The following is a 16,662-nucleotide window of genomic DNA, read 5'->3' as shown; positions in this document are numbered from 1 at the left end:
TTGCTTGTGGTTGATTCCTTGGAGTTTGAGAACCTAGCACCAATAATATGGATGCCTCAAATGGAATCACAAATCACCACACAACTTGGAAAAACTAGACAGAGTAGTATGCACACTTAGAAATCGGCCCACTCTTCTTTTAACACACACTAATCCATTTCATGTGCCAAGGACCCCTTTATATAGTGTTGTGGATTAGGGTTACATCCTTGTAAACCCTAATACCCATGACCTTTCATTTCCATAAGATCCATGGGTTAAAGCTCCATGTACTATCCAGGGACTTTCCATGCAAGCCTAGCACATTCTAAATAAGCATTGGCCCACTCTATATAAATATAAGAGTCCATATTTAATCAGTTACCTTTTGAACACTAAATTAATACCAAATTAATTCTAGATCAATACTAATTAAATAATATGATTTCATATTAATATAGTATAAGTAATAATATATTAACAAATCATAACTATATTATACTCAAAGGACTATCCAAATTGTTATGGTGAAGTGCAACCCAAATAGACCATGCCGGGTCGGGTAAAGTACATCCAAAATATAGTTATGGACTTAGACACCTTATCCAACACCTTTATGGTCAGTACAAATCAAGGGTCTTTGATGAAGTTCTTTAGCCATATTGCCTCTTTTGACGCTTCGCTTGCTGCTATGTACTCTGATTCGCACGTTGAATCAGCTACGGTCTCCTACTTGGAACTTTTCCAAGTCACTGCTCCTGCATTTAAGGTAAAGATCCAGCCTGACTATGAGCGGAAATTATCTCGGTCAGTCTGAAAACTAGCATCACTATACCCTCTCACTCTTAATTCAACACTCCCACTGAGGATAAGAAACCATTCCTTAGTCCTCCGAAGGTACTTAAAATATTCTTTACTGCGGTCCAATGTGCTCTACCAGAATTCCCTTGATATCTGCTGACCATGCTCAAAGCGAAGGCCACATCAGGGCGGGTACAACTCATAGCATACATGATTGAGCCAACTACGGAAGCATAAGGTACTCTGCTCATCTCATCTATTTCGGCTTCGGTACTCGAACTTTGAGTCTTACTCAACTTGTTATTGCTTTGGATTGGTAACTCCCTCTTTTTGGAACTTTCCATGCAAAAATGTTTCAACACTTTATCCAAGTAAGTACTTTGACTAAGTCATATTAGTCTTTTACTCCTGTTTCTCACTATCCTTATCCCAAGAATATAAGCAGCTTCTCCGAGGTCCTTCATAGCGAATCAATTCCTAAGCCAGGACTTACTCATACACGGTTGGGACGTCGTTTCCTATGAGCAGTTTGTCGTCGACATAAAAAATGAGAAACCTAACTATACTCCCACTGACTTTGACATATACACATGAATCATCCTCGCTTCGCAAGAAACTAAACTCTTTGACTTTCTCATTGAAACAAAGATTCCATCTGCGAGACGCTTGTTTTAATCCATAGATGGATTTCTGAAGTTTACACACTCTATTAGGGAGTTTTGCATCGATAAAACCCTCTGGCTAACTTATATACACATCCATAGCCAACTTCTCATTAAGGAAACCAATTTTGACATCCATCTGCCATATTTCATAATCATGAAACATAGCTATGGCTAGCATAACCCTTATAGACTTTATCTTTGCTACTGGTGATAAGGTCTCATCATAGTAAACTCAGGGAGTCTGAGTAAATCCCTTCGCAACCAATTGTGCCTTATACGTGTGCACTTTCCCATCCATGTAGGTGTTCTTCTTCAAGATCCATTTGCACCCGACTGTCTTACTACCCGATACATGGATTGAATCTCGCTGTCCATAACCTCTTTCCATTTTGCATACTCCGAGTCTGCCATGGCTTCCTTGTAGCTATTAGGTTTATCCATATTTACTAGTGTACTGTCACTAATAAACGTATCACCTTCACTTGTTATATGAAAACCATAAAACACAGGCAGAACACTAACTCTATTGGAATGTCTAAGAGGTAAGGACTCGTCAATCGGTTCAACAGGAGTCTCCTCCTCGGGTTGTGCACCAACGTTAGAGGTTCCTTCATCGCTTGACTCTTGAAGCTCTTCAAGATCAAATTGCCTCCCACTATCCTCTTGACTTATGAGTTCCCGCTCTCGGAAAACCCCTCTCCTCGTAACGAAGACAACATTATCACTCGATCTATAAAAAAGATATCCAAAGGACTTCTGTGGATAGGCGATGAAAATACACCGCTCATTACGAGGTTCGAGCTTGTCATGAGTCTATCATCTTACGAAAGCCTTGCAACCCCAAACCTTGATATGTGCCAATGAGGAAACTTTCCTTATCCACATCTCGTGAGGTGTTTTGGAAACTTTCTTAGTAGGGACTAGATTAAGGATATGGGAGTTAGTCTCTAAGGCATACCCCCAAAATGAGATAGGTAACAAAGCACAACTCATCATGGAACGAACCATGTCCAAAAAGGTTCCATTGCGCCTCTCAACCACACCATTCAACTGTGGTGTCCTAGGTGGCGTTAATTGCGAAACAATTCCTCATTCCTTGAGGTAGTCATGGAAATCAAGACTAAGGTACTCACCACCTCGATCGGATCAGAGTGTCTTAATTTTCCTACCCATCCGATTCTCCACTTCTTGCTTAAACTATTTGAAGTTTTCAAAGGTTTCTAAACTTATGCTTGATTAAGTAGATATACCCATATCTGTTATAATCGTCAGTCAAAGTCACATAGAAGCGGTTTGCATCCCTTATGGTGGATCTAAAGGGCCCACACACATCAGTGTGTATGAGATCTAATAAACCCTTACCCCTTTCACAAGTACCAGTAAAGGGGGACTTTGTCATCTTTCCAAGCAAACAAGACTCACACACATCATCGTCCCTAAGGTCGAATGACTCCAACACTCCATCCTTTTGGAGTTGGGTTATGCATTTCTTGTTGACATGCGCAAGATGACAATGCCACAAGCATGCTTTGTCCAAACCATTAGAAGAATCAATATGCAACACATCATTTCCTAAGTTTTCTACAACCATCACAGTTTCATATATTCCATTACAAGGAAATGCTTCAAAATAGAAAGTACCATTAAAGAAATCATTAATATAACCCTTTTCATTATCAAATGAAAATCTAAAACCTTGTTTGTACAAACCAATAAAAGAAATAATGTTTCGTATTATTTCTGACTAGTAACAACAATTATTTAAATCTAAACCTAACCCACTACTAAGAACTAAAGAGTAAAATCCAATCTTGGGGACATGCAACGCTTTCCTATTCCCCATGATCAAGTATATCTTCCCATGCTCCACATCCCTACTTCTTCTTAGACCCTGCAAATCAGAACAAATGTGAAAACCACATCATGTATTGAGGACCCAAGACATAGCATGTGATGAGTTGTTAGAATGAATAGTATAAATACATGCGAAGGACGACTTTATCTTTCCATCCTTGATATCTTATAGGTACTTCGGGCAGCTTCCTTTCCAATGCCCCTTTTCATGGCAGTAGTAGCACTCTGCATCCTTTGGGTTGGAAGAGGGTGCAGCGGGACCAGCCTTGGTTCCACTAGAAGAGGTACCATTGTGGGACTTTCCCTTGTGGATCTAAGAAGGAGCCTTCCTCTTCTTACCCTTCCCTGGCCCAATAGCCAAGACGGGGGGAGTAGCAGCAAGAATTGATGCAGCAGATTTGTCTTTCAGCCTACTCTCAACAGTCCTTAGCAAGTCTTGAAGCTTGCTTAGAGTAATATCCTCCTTATTCAGGTTGTAGCTCATACGAAATTGGTTGTAACAATGAGGTAAGGAGTGCAGAATGATATCTCTAGCCAACTCTTCATCGAAGTTAACATTTAACTTCAGCAAGCGGTCCACATATCTCTACATTTTCTACAGGTGGGTCGTGATGGACTCTCCATCCTTCATCTTAGTAGTGATCATGGAAGCAATGATCTCATACCTTTCCTGCCTCGCGCTTTGATGGTACCTATCTGTCCAATCTTGATACATCTCGTAGGGGTAGTAGTCCTCGTATGACTTTTGGAGTTCAACAATCATTGTCTCGAGCGTGATGCAATGAACTTTTGTAGCATCTCACTCGTGAGCTTCGAACGCAACAATCTCTTCGGGAGTAGCAGTTTTGGTGTCAACCTCCTTCAGCTCCTTGTCTTGAACATACTCATTGTCCTCGAAGTGGGTGACCATTTGGATGTTGTAGATCCAATCATTGAAGTTGGTCCCGTCAAAAATCACCCTCCCACACAAATTCATGAGTGAGAATGATCCAGCAGGGGTTGAGCTTGAAGCGCTGGTCTTTGAATTAGAAATCTGAAAAGAAAAAGAGACAAATTTTGATAATATAAGAATCCCTAATTAAACATCCAAATGAGAAATTAGGGCTAGGACCCAACACAATTATTCACAGTTTAGAAAATGGATGTCGTAATCTAAAATGCAAATAATTTGATGGTAAGTGAATGATGATTCACTAATTCCCACCATGAAAAATGAAAAAGAGTTTTAAGTTTTAAATGAATTGAAATTCCTAGATTCTTTTGAGATTCATTGAGCTTTTCAATGGCATGTTTAAATCTCGATACGCCCTTCAAGTTTGTGACTGGGATACCGAGGATCACAAACAAGGTGTGAATAACCATGCAAATGTCCTTGGTACTCTCGATGTTACATATCACTTAATCAATGTGCCGATTAGCTACACACTCTCCATTAATCTATGATAAACATCAAGCTATCCTTTGCCACCTTTTGTAGTCCCAAATTAATGTATCGATTATCCACGCACGTTCCACTAATGACTTGGCAAGGTTTCATTGTGTAATTTCATGGAATAACATCATTTCACATTTTTCCTAAAATAACTAAGTTTGGGAATTTTATAAAAAACATTTAGTTACTTTATATAATCATTATACTTTTGATGAGGAATTAGTTTCCCTAGCCTACCCGTTCGGCTAACGATCATCCACCAATCAAGGAAGCGGTGGGTGAGAGTGAACACCCATTAAACTGCCATTTTATAGGTAGCAACCTTATACCCCCCTTATAGATCGACTTCGTGAATAAGGCCTACTAACGGTAAGACTAGCTTAATCTTATATATATATATATATATATATATATATATATATATATATATATATATATATATATATATATATATATATATATGTATATGAAACGACCCAAAAATACGACCCAAAAATTTCGTTTTTAATACCATCAAAACTATAATCAGAGTATCATATAAATAAACCATGCGTGATATGCCCCAAAATATAATAAAGTACTGTGCGGAAACTGTAACATACTATATCCAAAAACAACAACTAAATCAAATCCAGACTAAAGCTGAAACGGTGGTGTGTGCGATGCCGTCATCCAGAGCTCTTCCCTTTGCTTGCGGAAGTACTTGAAACCAAAACTGAAACTGTAAGCACGAAGCTTAGTGAGCTCCCCCAACTTACCACATACCATACAACAACATATAAACACATATTGGGCCTTGCCCACTGCATCGGGCCGGGGCCCGGAAACTGCATCAGACCGAAGTCCGGAACTGACTGGGACCTTGTCCCCTGCATCGGACCGAAGTCCGGAACTAACTGCATCGGACCGGAGTCCGGAACTGACTGCATCGGACCGGAGTCCGGAACTGACTGCATCGGACCGAAGTCCGGAACTGGCTGCATCGGACCGAAGTCCGGAACTGACTGGGACCGTGTCCCCTGCATCGGACCGGAGCCCGGAACTGACTGAGCATAGCATAGCATATCATAACAAACATATTGCATACTGCATCGGGCCGCAACCCGGAACATAAAACACATAACACATAGCACATGAATTAGGTCTGAACCACGAAGGCATCAAACATACTAACTACTACATCGGACCGAAGTCCGGAAACTACTATTAACTGGACGGGCCGGCATTGTGGCCTTAGACCCGCCCCTACGGGAAGGAAACTCACCTCGTAAGCTAGCGGATGAGTGTGCGGCTCGGAAAGCTAACGGCTGCTGCTCCTGAATCTCCTCGGCTACAAATCCATAAACACACTCAATCAATCACTAGCACTATACTCAGGGTAAAATGACTCTTTTACCCTTGGTCACAGTTGACTTACTCAGGGCTGACTCGCCGAGTCGGGATATCCGACTCGCCGAGTCCTAGACTCTCCGCTCAACTCTTACATGCTGTTACTCGTCGAGTGTGGCATCGACTCGACGAGTACCCTCTGGATCCAAGGACTCAGATGATCTTCATCCGACTCGCCGAGTCAGATGAACAGACTCGACGAGTTGTTCTTAATCCTCAAGAAGATTGCCTTGGACTCGCCGAGTTGTATGAACAAACTCGCCGAGTCCCTCCATCACTGAGTCTACTCTTAACTCGCTGAGTCCACTCCCTAACTCACCTCGTACACTCGACACTGAAGAAACTGAAGAACTCGGGACTCGCGACCTGACTCGTCGAGTCGTTCTTCCGACTCGCCGAGTCGCCGCCATGCAACATATTTTTACTCGATTTCTCTTGAATCCAACACATGCAAATGATAGATCTAGGTCCATTAAGTTGTTTTACCACGTAAAGTTTCCAACTTTACGTGCACAACCACATGAATGAGGGAAATAAGACTAAAATATGCACAATAAGGGTAGATCCATGGCTAATAAGCAATGTAACTCCAAAAAGACAGTGGATCTGGACTCTACAACACCCCAACACTCAGATCCAAAGGTATTTCGGCTTAATAACACATTCAAGCAAGCATAAAGCTTGGAACAAGCATCAAATAGCCCTTAAAAGAGCTCTAATGGAAGTTTAAGCATGAAACCAGAAGAGAACTCCGAAAATACCTCAATAAGTTCACACTTGATCTTGGATCTTGGCACTAGAACTCGTTTCCTTGCTTCCTTCTTCTTCTCCTTCTTCACCCCTTCACAAAAGGGAACAAGATCACTTATAAGCTCACAAGAGGAAGGTTTAGGGTTTCTCACAGTGCTCTCAGGGGGAAAGTGACGAGATGGAGGCTATAATGGGGTTTAAATAGTGAGCAAACCCGGGGAGTTAGGGTTTCACCCAGACGGACGGACTCGCCGAGTCCAGGGTATGGACTCGCCGAGTCGCCGGCTCCCGCGTGCACAAGATGCGCGACCCGACTCGGCGAGTCAGGCTAGAACTCGCCGAGTCCCTCTTGAAAACTTAGCCCAAATCAAATTAATTAACATACCGGAAACGGGTCGTTACAATTCTCCCCCACTTGTTTCAGACTTCGTCCTCGAAGTCTGCTACGGCTGGATCTGCGAATAACTCCGGGTAGTGCGTTCTCATTTCTTCTTCAGCCTCCCATGTCCATTCAGACCCCTTCCGATGCTGCCACTGCACCTTTACCAGCTGAATTACCTTGTTCCTCAAGGTCTTGGTCTTCCGCTCCAAAATTGCTATCGGCTTCTCGATATAATTCAAGCCGCTATCGACCTGGATATCCTCCAAAGGAACGACCGCTGTCTCGTCCACTAAACACTTCCTCAACTGCAACACATGGAAGGTGTTGTGTATCAAACTGAGCTCCTCAGGAAGATCTAACCGGTAAGCAACCCGACCCACCCGGGCTAAAACCCTGAAAGGACCAATAAATCTGGGGCCCAATTTGCCCCTCTTCCGGAACCTGATGACACCTTTCCAAGGTGAGACTTTCAGAAGAACCATGTCTCCTACCTGGAACTCCAAGTCTGAACGCCTCTTGTCGGCGTAGCTCTTCTGCCGACTCTGCGCAGTCTGCAGTCTACTACGGACCTGCTGGATCAGTTCCGTCGTCTTGAGCACCACTTCGGTGCTCCCCATAACCCGCTGACCGACCTCGCCCCAACAAATCGGGGTCCTGCACTTCCTGCCATATAACATCTCAAAAGGAGGTCGATCAATGCTCGCATGATAGCTGTTGTTATACGAGAATTCCGCTAAGGGAAGATACGTATCCCAACAGCCCCCAAAATCCAGAACTCATGCCCTAAGCATGTCCTCGAGAGTCTGAATCGTCCTCTCGCTCTGCCCGTCAGTCTGAGGATGGAAAGCGGTGCTGAAATGGAGACGAGTACCCATCTCGTCGTGAAACCGCTTCCAGAATCTGGACGTGAAGCGAACATCTCGGTCCGACACTACCGATACCGGCACTCCATGACGTGCCACAATCTCTCGCACATAGATATCGGTTAACCTTTCCGCCGATATACTCTCCTGGATCGGAATAAAATGGGCACTCTTCGTCAATCGATCCACCACTACCCATATCGAATCTACTCCACGTGCGGTCCTGGGAAGTTTGGTGATAAAATCCATGGTGATGTCCTCCCATTTCCACACGGGAATATCCAACGGCTGCATCTTGCCGTGAGGTCTCTGGTGCTCCGCCTTGACCTTCCGGCAGGTCAAGCACCTCTCAACGTACCAAGCGACGTCCCGCTTCATGCAGGGCCACCAATAATCAGGTCGAAGATCTCGATACATCTTCGTCGCCCCTGGATGGATAGAAAATCGAGACTTATGGGCCTCGTCCATCAATACCTGCCGTACCCCACCCCAGTACGGTACCCACACCCTACCATGAAGCGTCATCAAACCCCGACTGTCGTAGTCGAACGAAGCTACTCGACCCACTATCCTCTCGCACTTCTGCCTCTCCTCCTTGAGACCCTCCATCTGAGCCTCCTTGATCCGCTCCAACAAAGGAGTGATTACCGTCATCCTCATACACAAATCCCTGATAGGGGCCGCCGACACCTTACGACTCAGGGCATCGGCCACCACGTTGGCCTTCCCTGGGTGATACAGGATCTCATAGTCATAGTCCTTCAGCACGTCCAACCATCTCCTCTGTCTCATATTCAAACTAGGCTGATCCATAAGGTATCGTAAACTCTTGTGGTCCGTGTAGATAGTACAGCGGACCCCATACAGGTAATGCCTCCAAATCTTGAGGGCAAATACAACTGCCCCCAGCTCCAAGTCGTGGGTAGGATAATTAGCCTCGTGAGGCTTCAACTGTCTCGAGGCATAAGCCACCACATGGCCTCGCTGCATCAATACTGCTCCCATACCTATGATCGAAGCATCACAATAAACCACGAAATCCTCAACACCCTCTGGCAAGGTAAGGATCGGAGCCTCGCACAATCTCTGCCTGAGAGTCTCGAACGCCGCCTGCTGCTCAGGCCCCCAACGAAAAACTACCGACTTTTTGGTTAGTCGGGTGAGCGGCACTGCTATCTTGGAGAAATCCTGAATAAACCTCCGATAATACCCTGCTAATCCTAGGAAGCTCCGAATCTCAGATGGAGACCTCGGGACCTCCCACTGCATCACGACCTCAATCTTGGCCGGGTCAACCAAAATACCCTTCTGGTTAACGAGATGCCCAAGAAACTGCACCTCGCGTAACCAGAACTCGCACTTGGAGAACTTAGCGAACAGTCTCTCCCTCCTCAAAGTCTCCAACACCTCCCGCAGGTGCTCCTCGTGCTGTCCCTGCGTCTTGGAATACACCAAGATGTCATCGATGAACACTATCACTGACCGATCCAGCATCGGTCTGCACACGCGGTTCATGAGATCCATGAACGCGGCTGGGGCATTGGTGAGCCCAAATGGCATCACCACAAACTCATAATGACCATACCGGGTCCTGAAAGCAGTCTTCTGTACATCCTCATCCCTGACCCTCATCTGGTGGTAACCGGAGCGTAGGTCGATCTTGGAGAACCAAGACGCTCCCTGGAGCTGATCAAACAAGTCATCTATCCTCGGAAGTGGGTAACGGTTCTTCACCGTTACCTTGTTCAACTCCCGGTAATCAATACACATCCGATGCGACCCGTCTTTCTTCCTCACAAATAAGATCGGCGCTCCCCAAGGCGAACTGCTCGGTCGAATGAAACCCTTGTCTAACAGCTCCTGAAGCTGTGTAGACAACTCCTGCATCTCAGGGGGAGCAAGTCGATATGGTGCTTTGGCTATCGGAGCCGCACCAGGAACCAGGTCGATCCTGAACTCAACCTGCCTCTCAGGAGGTATCCCCGGCAAATCCTCGGGAAACACATCCGGGTAATCTCGAACAATAGGAACATCATCGATCGTCGTCTTGCCCTTATCCCGGGCATCCAAGACGTAGGCTACATAACCGGCGTAACCCTGCTGAACGTAGCGCCTCGCCCTAGCGGCAGAGCAGAAGGTCAATCCCCGCTGGGGCCTCTCGCCCTGAACCACTATCTCTCCCCCACTGGGAGTGCGAACCCTCACTAGCTGAAGCTCACAATCAATCACCGCCCCATTGGGGCTTAACCAATCCATTCCCACAATAACTTTATTCCCGCGCAGGGGAATCGGAACCAAATCCACTGAAAACTGCTCCTCAAATATCTGAAGGGAACGCCCTCTATATACTTTGTCGACCCTCACGGTCCTATCATCTGCTATCTCAACCTCTAATGGACAATCCAGTTCCCCCGGAGCTCTGCTAAATCTCTTGCTAAGCGCAAGCGATACAAATGATCGGGTGGCCCCCGAGTCAAACAATACCAAAGCAGGGATGCCGTTCACCGAGAACGACCCTAAATAAAGCGTACCATCAAATAATATTCAAACGATATATTAATAATTAAAAGATGAAAGAAATATACATACCCGTCACCACATCAGGAGTCGCTCGCGCCTCCTCTGCTGTCATCTGAAATGCCCTGCTCTTCGCCACCGGCGCATCAGCTCGGCCCTGACGGCCATCCGTGATCCTCAAAGTAGCAGGGGCGGGTGCATGCACCTTCCCTGCTGCAGCTAAACTGGGACACTGGGACCTTTTGTGTCCCCTCTGATTGCACTGAAAGCAAATCAGATCCGATGTTGTAACCGTAGTGGCAGGGGCCGTACAATCCCTACTCATATGCCCGGTCCGACCGCACTTGTAGCAGCCGGAACTCCCTGCCTTGCACGCCCCCTCGTGCAACCTCCCACACTTGCCACATTGACCGTGGCTCTGCTGACCCCTGGACCTGTGATCTGAAACCTTGGGCTTTTTGCCCACACTACCTGCACCCGAAACCGCCTCCGGTTTCCTCTTCCTCTCCATCTCGAGATCAATCTCCCTCTCTCTGGCTCTAGCAATCATGTCGTCCAGTGTTTTGCAACTGGACCGGCTCACAAACATACGAATGTCGCTCCGCAACATCTCGTGATAACGGGCCTTCTTCATCTCCTCATCTGCTGCATACTGAGGAACAAGAAGGGCCCGCTCCCTAAACTTGGCGGTGATCTCCGCCACTGTCTCGGTAGTCTGGGTAAGATCCTAGAACTCCCTGGCTAACTGTTGCACCTCAATGACCGGTGCGAACTCCGCTCTGAACCTGGTAGAGAAATCAGCCCAGGTCATGGCATCCAATGCTGCATCATCCCCGATGGTATGTCCCACCTCCTCCCACCAGTCACGTGCCCTGTCCTTCAGGAGACAGGACGCCAATCTGACCTTGTCCCCCTCGGGACATCTGCTAGTGCGGAATGCGTTGGCCACATCCGCCAACCACCTGGTACTCGCTATGGGGTCCCGTGCCCCGTGATAGTCAGGAGCCCCGCATGCCCTGAACTCCCTGAAAGTGAGTGTGCGCGACCCCATCACGGCCGCCATCTCAGTACGGAAGGTACTCAGTCTCTCATCCATCATCTCCAAAATGCCCTCCTTGATCGAACCGAAGATCACAGGAGTCTGCTCAAGTATGATGCGAGTAATCTCAGAAGAAAGGAACTCTCTGGTCTGCTCATCCATCTGTCCGACCTCCGGGTCGGATCCCGATCCTGATCCTCCTCCGGCATCTGAACTGCCGGCTGCTGGCCTCGGACGCAAAACTACCATTCTGAAACATATCATAACAACATCAGAACATTGAAATATTTCAAGGGATCATGATACGACTACTAGCTTCCTGGTCTAATCTTGGCCTTCCTTGATTCGAGTACGGATCCTCTGCTTCCAGTAGTATGGGCCCCTACTACCTTCCACATCTATCCATACTTTCCTCAAGAACTGCCTCGACTTCCCCAAGTCACTTCTACCGCTGCTATTCTCTGCTACTCTCACCCTAGGCTTGCCCTAGAGAAAACTCGAGCTCAATACGACTGGTCCTCAGCTGCTGTAGGTCTCCTTGCACTGCCAGTTAGCCATCACCTGAACACCATCACATGTGATGAGGATCGGATAATCCTTCAAGTAAAAGATCCGTCCCTACAACGGTTGGACTCAAACAAGAGCTGCGCAGTAGGGCCAGTTCCAGCACTCTGGGATTATTCAAACCTGATTACATGTGGTGTGACGTGTTCACCTAATGGCTAACTCCCATTACTCGGAATCCCACTAAGCACAAAGCAAGCAGCATTCGGACAAGGGAAACAGACTCACGCAAGCTATTCTTATAACAAGAAACTGCACTAGCATAGGATGCTAAGCTCATACTATCAGGCATAACCTAAACAGGCTATCCTACTGCTGTCTACTCAATTCTAGCATGCAATATTCATAGAGCTGTAACACATAAGCAGGCACATAAGGCGTTCTCCTACACCCTTAGTCCTATTCTAGCATGCTGTTCTACTAAACTGAAATTGAACAAATAACTTGTATGGGTAATTTGGGAGTACTTACTTGAGCTCGGTTGACCGCATGCACACACCTCTTTCTTAAAACAATTCTTTTCCTTCTAAGTGTTTTCAAAATTCTTTTGTAAAAACATTTTATTAAAAATCTTTTATTTCCCCTTAGTTTGAGTTCAGATACACCCGAGAGTGTATCCGAATCCCTCAAACCAGGGCTCTGATACCAACTTGAAACGACCCAAAAATACGACCCAAAAATTTCGTTTTTAATACCATCAAAACTATAATCAGAGTATCATATAAATAAACCATGCGTGATATGCCCCAAAATATAATAAAGTACTGTGCGGAAACTGTAACATACTATATCCAAAAACAACAACTAAATCAAATCCAGACTAAAGCTGAAACGGTGGTGTGTGCGATGCCGTCATCCAGAGCTCTTCCCTTTGCTTGCGGAAGTACCTGAAACCAAAACTGAAACTGTAAGCACGAAGCTTAGTGAGCTCCCCCAACTTACCACATACCATACAACAACATATAAACACATATTGGGCCTTGCCCACTGCATCGGGCCGGGGCCCGGAAACTACATCGGACCGAAGTCCGGAACTGACTGGGACCTTGTCCCCTGCATCGGACCAAAGTCCGGAACTAACTGCATCGGACCGGAGTCCGGAACTGACTGCATCGGACCGGAGTCCGGAACTGACTGCATCGGACCGAAGTCCGGAACTGGCTGCATCGGACCGAAGTCCGGAACTGACTGGGACCGTGTCCCCTACATCGGACCGGAGCCCGGAACTGACTGAGCATAGCATAGCATATCATAACAAACATATTGCATACTGCATCGGGCCGCAACCCGGAACATAAAACACATAACACATAGCACATGAATTAGGTCTGAACCACGAAGGCATCAAACATACTAACTACTACATCGGACCGAAGTCCGGAAACTACTATTAACTGGACGGGCCGGCATTGTGGCCTTAGACCCGCCCCTACGGGAAGGAAACTCACCTCGTAAGCTAGCGGATGAGTGTGCGGCTCGGAAAGCTAACGGCTGCTGCTCCTGAATCTCCTCGGCTACAAATCCATAAACACACTCAATCAATCACTAGCACTATACTCAGGGTAAAATGACTCTTTTACCCTTGGTCACAGTTGACTTACTCAGGGCTGACTCGCCGAGTCGGGATATCCGACTCGCCGAGTCCTAGACTCTCCGCTCAACTCTTACATGCTGTTACTCGTCGAGTGTGGCATCGACTCGACGAGTACCCTCTGGATCCAAGGACTCAGATGATCTTCATCCGACTCGCCGAGTCAGATGAACAGACTCGACGAGTTGTTCTTAATCCTCAAGAAGATTGCCTTGGACTCGCCGAGTTGTATGAACAAACTCGCCGAGTCCCTCCATCACTGAGTCTACTCTTAACTCGCTGAGTCCACTCCCTAACTCACCTCGTACACTCGACACTGAAGAAACTGAAGAACTCGGGACTCGCGACCTGACTCGTCGAGTCGTTCTTCCGACTCGCCGAGTCGCCGCCATGCAACATATTTTTACTCGATTTCTCTTGAATCCAACACATGCAAATGATAGATCTAGGTCCATTAAGTTGTTTTACCACGTAAAGTTTCCAACTTTACGTGCACAACCACATGAATGAGGGAAATAAGACTAAAATATGCACAATAAGGGTAGATCCATGGCTAATAAGCAATGTAACTCCAAAAAGACAGTGGATCTGGACTCTACAACACCCCAACACTCAGATCCAAAGGTATTTCGGCTTAATAACACATTCAAGCAAGCATAAAGCTTGGAACAAGCATCAAATAGCCCTTAAAAGAGCTCTAATGGAAGTTTAAGCATGAAACCAGAAGAGAACTCCGAAAATACCTCAATAAGTTCACACTTGATCTTGGATCTTGGCACTAGAACTCGTTTCCTTGCTTCCTTCTTCTTCTCCTTCTTCACCCCTTCACAAAAGGGAACAAGATCACTTATAAGCTCACAAGAGGAAGGTTTAGGGTTTCTCACAGTGCTCTCAGGGGGAAAGTGACGAGATGGAGGCTATAATGGGGTTTAAATAGTGAGCAAACCCGGGGAGTTAGGGTTTCACCCAGACGGACGGACTCGCCGAGTCCAGGGTATGGACTCGCCGAGTCGCCGGCTCCCGCGTGCACAAGATGCGCGACCCGACTCGGCGAGTCAGGCTAGAACTCGCCGAGTCCCTCTTGAAAACTTAGCCCAAATCAAATTAATTAACATACCGGAAACGGGTCGTTACAGTATATATATATATATATATATATATATATATATATATATATATATATATATGTATGTATATATTAATCTTATAAAATTATAATAGTATAAGGGTTGAATTTTAAACTTGTAAAACTCTAGGGTTTAGAATTTAAATATTTCAAAATTAAACTTTTAATCAAAAATTTAAATTCCAAAACTTGTGGGCAAGTCTTGAAACTTTTCAAAACATCTTTTAGATCAAATTTGAGAAAATATTAATTAATCATATTATTAATATTTATCTTATAATTTGACCTAATCTTTTGCATTACAAGATAATGAACTTAACACTTTATGAGATTGATTTTTTTTTACTCTAAAACAATTCAAGCCTCAAAGATTTTGATGGAATGCCTTACCTTGATCATGAGTCTGCATCTTCTTCAAATAATCGATTGATTACTGATGAGCCAGATTTTTACAGGATGACTCTTTACAAGAGTTTTATCAGCTACTTGGTTCATTAACAGATGAACAAAGAGGTGTTTTCGACGATATTATCACAAATGTTAAACAAAAGAAATGAGGCGTCTTTTTTGTTTACGTTTTCGGAGGTACAAGGAAAACATTTCTCTGGAAAACATTATCTGCCGCTTTAAGATCGGAGTGTGAAATCGTGTTAAATGTTGCTTCAAGTGGTATTGCTTCCTTATTATTGATAGGAGGTAGGACAACACACTCTCGGTTTATAATCCTTTTAAATCTTACCGAGGATTCATTTTGTTCTATAACGCTGAAAAGTGATGTTGCTGAATTGTTTAAAAAAACATCATTGATTATATGGGACGAGACACCCATGATTCGTAATCATGCCTTTGAAGCTTTGGATAGATCTTTGAAGGATATATTGGGTTGTCATCTTCGTAGAAACTCAAAATTGCCACTTGGAGGAAAAGCAATTGTTTTTGGAGGTGATTTCAGATAAATTCTACCTGTTGTTCCTAATGGGAGCAGACAAGACATCGTCAATGCTTCAATAAGTTCCTCCTACATTTGGTCTTAAGATTAACAAAAGAAACATGAGGTTAAGTCTTCAAACATCTAATATTGAAGAAACGACCACATTTGCAAACTGGATTTTGAATATAAGTCAAGGAAAGGTTGGTGGTTAAAACGATGGCGAGACAATTATTGATATACCAGATGATATTCTCATTACAGATTCATCGGATCCTATTGGTTCATTAATTACATTTGTCTATCCTTCTATTGTTGAAAATGCCAACAATTCGATGTTTTTTCAAGAAAGAGCAATCATTGCACCGAAAAATGAAGTTGTTCAAGAAATAAACAATCGTTTGTTATCATTATTTCCTGGAGATGACAAAGAATACTTAAGTTCAGACAGTCTTTGTCATTCGGATTTTGTACACGGCGACTTTGACGAATCTTTATACTCTCGTGATGTTTTAAAGGGCCTCAGACCTTCAGGTATGCCAATTCATAAACTCTGGTATTAAAAGTCGGTGTTCCGGTTATGTTATTGAGGAATATTGACTAGAAATACGGTTTGTGTAATAGAACAAGGTTGCGAGTTATAGCATTGAGTAAGCGTGTTATAGAAGCACATATAATTTCTGGAAGTAATATAGGAAAACGTACGTTTATTCCAAGAATGGCACTGACCCGGTCGGATAAAATGATTCATTTCACCTTTCAGAGAAGACAGTTTCCACTTG

The sequence above is a fragment of the Lactuca saligna genome, chromosome 9 (assembly GCF_052625555.1).
Source record: "Lactuca saligna cultivar CGN05327 chromosome 9, ASM5262555v1, whole genome shotgun sequence".
NCBI classification, from domain to species: Eukaryota; Viridiplantae; Streptophyta; class Magnoliopsida; order Asterales; family Asteraceae; genus Lactuca; species Lactuca saligna.
This window is presented reverse-complemented; position numbering follows the sequence as displayed.